Source organism: Salmo salar, chromosome 23 (genome assembly GCF_965601325.2).
Source record: "Salmo salar chromosome 23, fSalSal1, whole genome shotgun sequence".
NCBI classification, from domain to species: domain Eukaryota; kingdom Metazoa; phylum Chordata; class Actinopteri; order Salmoniformes; family Salmonidae; genus Salmo; species Salmo salar.
In genome coordinates, this window is record NC_138313.1 from 16,679,426 (window position 1) to 16,689,149 (window position 9,724).

The following is a 9,724-nucleotide window of genomic DNA, read 5'->3' on the forward strand; positions in this document are numbered from 1 at the left end:
TTCCTTCGTAATGTGTTTGAGCCAATCAGTTGTGTTGTGACAAGGTAGGCGGGATATACAGAAGATAGCCCTATTTGGTAAAAGACCAAGTCCATAATATGGCAAGAACAGCTCAAATAAGCAAAGAGAAACGAAAGTCCATCATTACTTTAAGACATGAAGGTCAGTCAATACAGAAATGTTCAAGAACTTTGAAAGTTTCTCAAGTGCAGTCGCAAATACCATCAAGAGCAATGATGAAACTATCTCTCATGAGGACTGCCACAGGAATGGAAGACCCAGAGTTACCTCTGCTGCAGAGGACAAGTTCATTAGAGTTACCAGGCTCAGAAATTGCAGCCCAAATAAATGCATCACAGAGTTCAAGTAACAGACACATCTCAACATCAACTGCTCAGAGGAAACTGTGTGAATCAGGCCTTCATGGTCGAATTGCTGCAAAGAAACCACTACTAAAGGACACCAATAAGAAGAAGAGACTTGCTTGGGCCAAGAAACATGAGCAATGGACATTAAATTGGTGGAAATTTGTAATTTGGTCTGGAGCACAAATTGGAGATTTTTAGGTCCAACCACTGTGTCTTTGTGATATGTGGTGTGGGTGAACGGATGTGAATTTCCCACCATAAAGCATGGACGAGGAGGTGTTATGGTGTGGGGGTGCTTTGCGGGTCAAATCACATTTTTATTTGTGATTTATTTGGAATTCAAGGCAGAGTTCACCAGCATGGCTACCACAGCATTCTGCAGCGATACACCATCCAATCTGGTTTGGGCTTAGTGGGACTATCATTTGTTTTTCAACAGGACAATGACCCAAAACACACCTCCAGGCTGTGTAAGGTCTATTTTACCAAGAAGGAGAGTGATGGAGTGCTGCATCAGATGACCTGGCCTCCCGACCTCAACCAAATTGAGTTGGTTTGGGATGAGTCGGACCGCAAAGTGAAGGAAAAGCAGCCAACAAGTGCGCAGCACATGTGGGAATGTCACGCCCTGACCATTGTTTCTCTATGGTGAAGTGGTTCGGGGCATGACTGGGGGGTGATCTAGTTTATTTATTTCTATGTGGGTTCTACGTTTTATTTTCTATGTTGGTGATTTGTATGATTCCCTATTAGAGGCAGCTGGTAATCGTTGTCTCTAATTGGGGATCATACTTAAGTAGCTTGTTTTTCACTTGGGGTTATGGGATATTGTTTATGTGTAGCTGCATTGTAGTCACGGTTCATTTATTCTTTATTTGTTTTGTATTTTTCTAAAGTTTCACTTTCTAATAAAAGATGTGGAACGCTACTCACGCTGCGCCTTGGTCCGATCATTCTAACGAACGTGACAGGGAACTCCTTCAAGAGTGTTGGAAAAGCATTCCAGGTGAAACTGGTTGAGAGAATGCCAAGAGTGTGCAAAGCTGTCATCAAGGAAAAGGGTGGCTGTTTGAAGAATCTGAAATATAATATACATTTTGATATGTTTAACACTTTGTTGGTTACTACATGATTCCTTCTGTGTTATTTCATCGTTTTGATGTCTTCACTATTATTCTACAATGTAGAAAATAGTAAAAATAAAGAAAAACCCTTGAATGAGTAGGTGTTCAAAAACTTCTAACCGTTAGTGTATAATGTGATTTGACGTAATTCTATCTGTGGCCAATTACCTTGAGCCTTCTTGGATGGGCACTTCTATGGCAGCAAACAAAGGCCTAGAATTTTCAATGTCTCCTCTTACACTTGGCAGTGACATAAAGTCCTCATGAGTGACAGAACACTGAGCCAATCATGGCGCAATGCAACGTATTTTCTGCTGGCTTGCCCCACCACAACTGAAAGCACTGAGCTAGGCTAAAACACCTGCATTATGGAGATGCCTTATTCAAGAAGACATAAAAGAGACCATGTTTGTATGCGGCTTTATTAACTCAATGATATATATTATTTTTACATTGTTTGCAAACTGTTATGTGACACGTATTAACGCCAAAATAACATGCATAACAGGCAAGCCTAAAAAATATATATTTATATGTATATACAGTTGAAGTCGGAAGTTTACATACACTTAGGTTGGAGTCATTAAAACTCCCTTTTCAACAAATCCACAAATTTCTTGTTAACAAACTATAATTTTGGCAAATCGGTTAGGACATCTACTTCATGCATGACACAAGCAATTTTTCCAACAATTGTTTACAGACAGATTATTTCACTTATAATTCACTGTATCACAATTCCTGTGGGTTCAACAGCTTATGTCATAGCTTTAGAAGCTTCTGATAGGTTAATTGACATCATTTGACTCAATTGGAGGTGTACCTGTGGATGTATTTCAAGGCTTACCTTCAAACTCAGTGGCTCTTTGCTTGACATCATGGGAAAATCAAAAGAAATCAGCCAAGACCTCAGAAAATAAAGTATACACCTCCACAAGGTCAACAAGGTTCATCCTTGGGAGCAATTTCCAAACGCCTGAAGGTACCACGTTCATCTGTACAAACAATAGTACGCAAGTATAAAAACCATGGGACCACGCAGCCGTCATACCGCTCAGGAAGGAGATGAGTTCTGTCTCCTAGAGATGAACATACTTTGGTGCGAAAAGTGCAAATCCATCCCAGGACAACAGCAAAGGACCTTGTGAAGATGCTGGAGGAAACAGGTACAAAAGTATCTATATCCACAGTAAAACGAGTCATATATCGACATAACATGAAAGGCCGCTCAGCAAGGAAGAAGCCGCTGTTCCAAACCTTGGTTAGAACCCCATCAGTCAAACCAACACATCTTCAGTTCTCAGGCTAAGTTGCTCATGACATGCATTGATCAGTACAGAGAAAGAAAAGTATGAAATGTATGCACTCACTACTGTAAGACGCTCTGAATAAGAACATCTACTAAATGACTAAAATGTAGTCACCAAACCTGGTTTGAACCCAGTCAGTCACAAGAGCTAGATTAAATAAGGGGTGGAAAGGCTACCCTTAGAAGGGCTTTGACAGCGCTTGTTGGAAGGTGTTCTTATGGGGTCCAAATTGTGTCTTTTGTGACACTCCTTTCTAATGTGGCCTGAGATCCTCATAGAGGGGAACAGAAGGCACAGCCATATTCCAGAGAGTCTTAGCTTTCAGGAATACTAGCTACAAATTAATAATTAATATGTTGGATTTACGTCTTTATCTCAACCAAATATCAAAGTTAACGAATAGGACTAAATCAAATCAAACTTCATATAAAGTGCATTAAAAGTTTGATTTGATTTATTGCTATTCTTTAACTTAGATTTTTGGTATAGATGGAGATGTGAATCAAACATATAAATTATTAATTTGTGGGCAAACTTTGATTAAAGCCAGACTAACTAGTGTCACAGAGAACTATCCAAGCAGAAGATATATCTCCTTCAAATGTTGATATTTGATTGCGTTGACAACCAAACACAATTCAATATCACTTTTGAAATACAATAAATAGACTATTATCTTGTCAACAAATTAACAAATAATATGTTGTATTCATGATGACATGGTCTGAAACTCAACCAAAATAAATGTTAAAGAACGTGATTAAGCTGGAGGCTCAGAAGGAATTTTCCAAGCAGTAGATACATCTCCTTAAAATGTTTTGAGGTTACTGCAACTATACATTTCTTGTTATGTAGTCATAAACTCAGCAAAAACAGAAACGTCCTCTCACTGTCAACTGCGTTTATTTTCAGTTAACTTAACATGTGTTAATATTTGTATGAACATAAGATTCAACAACTGAGACATAAACTGAACAAGTTCGACAGACATGTGACAAGCGTGTGACACAGCGTGGAGATTGCCTGCAATGACAACAAGCTCAGTCCGATGATGCTGTGACACACCGCCCCAGACCATGACGGACCACCAAATCGATCCCGCTCCAGAGTACAGGCCTCGGTGTAACGCTCATTCTTTCGACGATAAACGCAAATCCGCCCATCACCCCTGCTGAGAAAAAAACACGACTGGTCAGTGAAGAGCACTTTTTGCCAGTCCTGTCTGGTCCAGCGGCGGTGGGTTTGTGCCCATAGGCGACGTTGTTGCCGGTGATGTCTGGTGAGGACCTGCCTTACAACAGGCCTACAAGCCCTCAGTCCAGCCTCTCTCAGCCTATTGCGGACAGTCTGAGCACTGATGGAAGGATTGTGCGTTCCTGGTGTAACTCGGGAAGTTGTTGTTGCCATCCTGTACCTGTCCCGCAGGTGTGATGTTCGGATGTACCAATTCTGTGCAGGTGTTGTTACACGTGGTCTGCCACTGCGAGGACGATCAGCTGTCCGTCCTGTCTCCCTGTAGCGCTGTTTTAGGCATCTCACAGTACGGACATTAGAATTTATTGCCCTGGCCACATCTGCAGTCCTCATGCCTCCTTGCAGCATGCCTAAGGCACGTTCATGCAGATGAGCAGGGACCCTGGGCATCTTTCTTTAGGTGTTTTTCAGAGTCAGTAGAAAGGCCTCTTTACTGTCCTAAGTTTTCATAACTGTGACCTTAATTGTCTACCGTCTGTAAGCTGTTAGTGTCTTAACGACCATTCCACAGGTGCATGTTCATTAATTGTTTATTGTTCATTGAACAAGCATGGGAAACAGTGTTTAAACCCTTTACAATGAAGATCTGTGAAGTTATTTGGATATTTACGAATTACCTTTGAAAGACAGGGTCCTGAAAAAGGGACGTTTCTTTTTTTGCTGAGTTTATAAAGTGTGCATGTTCAAGATGGCATGCATAGATCCTCGCTGTTCTGTGGAGATCTTCACAATTGCTTTAATAATCTGCGCAGAATCTCGCACGGCATTGATCACTTGCACCATATACTTTTATTATAATCTCGACTGCAGTCCAGGTCATTTGGTTCTGCTATTAGATGAAGAACAGTGATAACACATTATTCTGTTGTATAAATAATACAAATATCTGACATTGTATTCCCATTGATAGACATTTGGGTGACAACTAAACCAACTATCAGACATTGTTTACCATTGGAATTTGGTTGTGCTTTGAGATGGTTGAAAGCATAGGTGATAACACATTGGAAATTCAACAAAATGTTTGCTGTCTTTTTGACAAATACTAGTCAGTTATCCACATTGAAATGACGTAGTGTGCCCAGCGGGTTTTATTCTACACAAATGACAGTGGGAAAGAAATGCCTAGCCAGGCAAATAGATTTCAACCTTGATGACATAACTTAGGGGCTCTGGAAATAATGCATAATGAGGATTGATGAGAAATAACTGAAAATAAATGATTTAGCCCAATTGACCCATACATCGTCATATTCACATGTTCCATATAATGTGACAAATAAAGCCATGATAGCCTACCATCTATTGTTTCCCTATTTGCAAACAATCAGAAATAGATCAGTGCATAACGGTGAGTTCCATCACAAACACCAGTTTGTACAGACCACTAAGGCTGCGTTTAGACAGGCAAGCCCAATTCTGATCTTTTTTTCACAGATCAGCTCTGAAAAAGATTAGGGGTGAAAAGATCTAATGCATTTGATCAAAAGACCAAATAGCAGAAAAAAAACAGAATTGGGCTGTCTGTCTAAACGCAGCCTGATTTGCTTCTTGTGGACGGCAGATATGTGGGCTTGAATAATGGCCTTCAAGTAGCCTATGTATTAGACAGGTGTAGGATCTTAATTTGAGCTAGTTTGCTACAGCAGGAGAATAATCCTGCAGCAACAGCAAATGTGAATTATTATGTGGATTATAATGGACATTTTTTAGAGGTCGATACATTTTTGTAACGGAAATTTCAAAGTGGAAATTACAAACTTCAGAAGCCTTTTTAAAACTCAAATACACTACACATTTTTTTCCTCTGCATTGCAGGAAAGTTCGCTCGCATCAGGGTGATCAAAATAAGATCCTACACCAGTATCTTAACAAATAAGATTTAACAATTATGTTAATAAGTATCTTATTGGTAGCCAATCCAATTCGATATATGTCAAGTATTGCGCAAACAACTAGGCTGTTATAAAACGGAATAGTTCAAATCATTTACATGCCAATGTGTTGTGACAAAGGATACACTGTTTCCAGTGGCAGTGGTTGGTTAATTGACCCCTCTCCATCATGTAATTCGCCCAACCTGTTTGTCTCTATGTAACAGGTTCCACGGGTGAACAGAGCAGAGCAGAGAGCAGTTTGACAGGTGCTCCTGTCTGCTATTTGCCCGTGAGGCGTGTACACAGCCGTATTGATCTCGAACAAGCTCTGAATCGATTGACATTTGGATGTATTCTGTCATGAAGTAGCCAGAAAAACAATATCCCTCTCATACTCAGCAAACAACTTTTCAACATGACGAAATGATTCTTACCAATAGCCATGCTATATTCCAAATCAGTGGGCATCATTATCAGTGGGCTAAGATGCGGCCACTCCTGAACAATACATGTGATTCAAATGTCAGTCAAACAAACACCACAACCATGAATTGTCAATAGTATATGAAATGCAAAAACTCACTCTCTCTAGGTCCCCTGGTCATTGGCATTTCTGTCTTCGAAAATAGCAACCACTTGGTTCTCTCGATCCACTTCAGAAAGAATACAATTCCTTTCCTTCTCAGTCCCGATGTCCACCTCTGCTCTCCTCCGGGCGTGCGTCCTCTCCGTAATAGGCTACACAAGGAGGAATTTAAAGTATAATCCTTGAGATGTATAGGACCTGATGGACAGTTCTGCTGAATTAGACCATATATTTTCCAAGTAGAGAAGCAATGTGTCCGAATGTCTCCTCTCCTCTCAGTAGCTCAACCGCTGTTTGTCGCACAGTGAAATGCGCTCTTTCTCTCTCTCCTCTGTAGCGCTCAAGAATGCACAACAATCCCTTCTCTGCTCTCACACAAATTGTTCGCAGGCATTCTCGGGCTTTGTCGGATATGATCGATCATTTACGGAATGATGAGGATTTAAAACTACACCTATTTTTTTTTCTAGTTATGGTTTTATTTTCCCTTTTCAGTTCGTCTCCATATTAAAAGTAAATAGCCTGATAACTGTGATGATGAATTCATTTTAAATATTGAGGGTTCAGGCATTAGGCAATAGAGATGAACATGTAGCGTATCATTTTATTATTTGTATTATATTTTTTCAGAGTACGCCTAATATCACTTTCATTAGGCTTTGGAGTTATAATCCAGGGTTGAAAATCAGGGTGGAGTTGTTGGGTTTAACTAAGGTAAGCAATGTGATGAATGTAGGCTAGCAGTAAGGAGGCAGACAAGGATAGAAGGCTACACTGTAAAGGGGCTACCATGAATTTGACAGCTTACAGGCAGCTTGGCGGCAAGTAAAATTCTGTATTTTATATTACAGTACACTTACTATAAAAAAAAATATGGTATCAAAGCAAGTACTGTGTAATGACACACAGATGATACCATGAAATGTATTGTATAATACTGTAAAAACATATATACATACATATAAAAAAGTAAACGCTACCTTAATCGTAATGAATGAATGAAAGGATGAATGAAGGGGATGGGTTTGTATTCAAAGTATTTTACTGTAATTACAAAGAAATGGTGCAAACAGGTTAGCTGCTAGGTAGAGTGTTTAGAAACATTACAGCATGTTTTATATCCCTTGCGGTTTTAAAGGCCTTAAAGGATCCGCCCCTTTTTATTCCATTTTCGCCTAAAATGACATACCCAAATCTAACTGTCCTGTAGCTCAGGCCCTGAAGCTAGGATATGCATATTCTTGATACCATTTCAAAGAAAACACTTTGAAGTTTGTGGAAATATGAAAGGAATACAGGAGAATATAACACATTAGATCTGATAAAAGATAATACAAAGATAAAAAATAAAAAAATTGTACCAACATCTTTGAAATGCTAGAGAAAGGCCGTTATGTCTTATTCCAGCCAAGGTGAGTTTAGATTTTGGCCACTAGATGGCAGCAGTGTATGTGCAACATTTTAGACTGATCCAATGAACCATTGAATTTCTGTTTAAAATGTTGTATCAAGACTATCTAAATGTGCCTAATTTGTTTATTAATAACTTTTAAAGTTCAAAACTGTGCACTTTCCTCAAACAATAGCATGGTATGCTTTCACTGTAATAGCTACTGTAAATTGGACAGTGCAGTTAGATTAACGAGAATTTAAGCTTTCTGTATATTTAGGTCTACTTTGTAGTTGTCATTTTTGATCAACTATTGCATGAATGGAAAGAGTATTAGTATTAAAGCCAATGTATGCTTGATCTGAAAATGTGGTCAGAAGCTCCGTATGGAGGGTGTGACGCAATTGCGGCGCCTATGGAGGCATGCAGAGGCCAAAGTGAGCTATGTACCGCATCACCGTGCTCCTCCCAAATATTGTAACAACATGGATGGGACCTTATAGCTCCGCATTGACATGATTGGTTGACGGTAGGTGGGGGTGGGTGGGAGGTCCTATATAAACACAAACTCACTTCCTTGACAACTTCCTTCACAACAGCTCTGTTCCGCGAAGCACAATAAGTATGAATGCTCTGACTTCTGCAGAGGCCGCATTGCAGTAAATGCTGTACGGACACCGCAGTTGTCAGAATGACCATGCAGAGCCTTTTGGTGTGGCGTGCAAAATGTATGGCGCAAAATATGTACGAAATGAATCGGCATGCTCGACCACATGCCAGCAGAGAACTGTTGCTGCATTTACAAAGCATTTTCTCAACAAAGAGTTTTGATACATTACATTTTGATGGATTTCTGTGTCATTAGTTTGTGGTTAGGCTTCAGCTTTACAAGCACATACAGATTGGTAGACAAGGGTCAGATAGTGTTAATCACTGACCAACTATTTTTTCTATAAACACTTATGTGATAACAAGTTTAGCATGTCTTCCAAGCCTAATTAGCTTATTCAATAAAGTGTTAGATAACTATATCTGCTAATGATATTTGGAATAAGTTCATGAAAGTCAATGTGTTTATGGTAATTTAGCCTACAGCTGTTTACTTTCCTCAGCCTAAAAATACCTTGACAGATCACATATGTATTTTTGTGAGAAGTAGACTGGACTATTGCTTCTGCCACAGTCAAGCCCCAAGTCTTCCCTCCCTGCTTTGATACTCTGATGGAGGTCTGCTACTCTGAAGTAGTCTGCATCCCATGGCACCCTATTCTCTGTATAGTGCAGTACTTTGACCGGAGTCCTGGTCAAAAGTAGTGTACGACATAGTGAAAAATGAAGGTGCCATTTGAAATTCAGACTACAGTACATGTATATTGATGGCCCTGCTATAAGATAATGTGTGAGACCCTAGGAGGAGTTAAAGGGACAGTTTACCACAATATCAGACGTTTTCATAATACCTAAGAGGTGGTCTAAGGTCAAGTTGAGTCAACAGACTTTAGGGTGAACTATCGCTTTAATAGACAATAGGGACAATAGAAATGGTACAGAACAAAATAAAATCGGAAATTATTTTATCTCTATGGCCTGAGGTCAAGCTGAGATCACTTTCTGACTTGAGAGCTGGCTGACTAGACCATAGAGATAAAAAAAGATAATGCAGATACATTTGATTGATCTATTTATGCATTTGATTTATCTATTTATCAAAAACATTATTTGATTTTCCATGTGAGCTTGGCTGCACCTCACATGCTCTAGTATTTTGAAACCACAAAGCGTTGTGGACAGAGATAGCTTTTTAATGCGGACCTC

General features: G+C 39.6%; 1 protein-coding gene across 7 annotated transcripts in view; it reads right to left on the reverse strand.

Annotated features, from left to right (window-relative positions):
• The window catches only part of LOC106584181 (receptor-type tyrosine-protein phosphatase F), a 424,555-nt gene extending 417,684 nt beyond the window's left edge, over positions 1–6,871 (reverse strand). For all 7 annotated transcript variants that reach the window (XM_045706049.2, XM_082967931.1, XM_045706048.2 and 4 more), the window contains exon 1: positions 6,517–6,871. The gene's annotated coding sequence lies outside the window, so the exon portion shown is untranslated. The remainder of the gene's footprint in view (positions 1–6,516) is intronic.
• Positions 6,872–9,724: the final 2,853 nt, after the last annotated feature.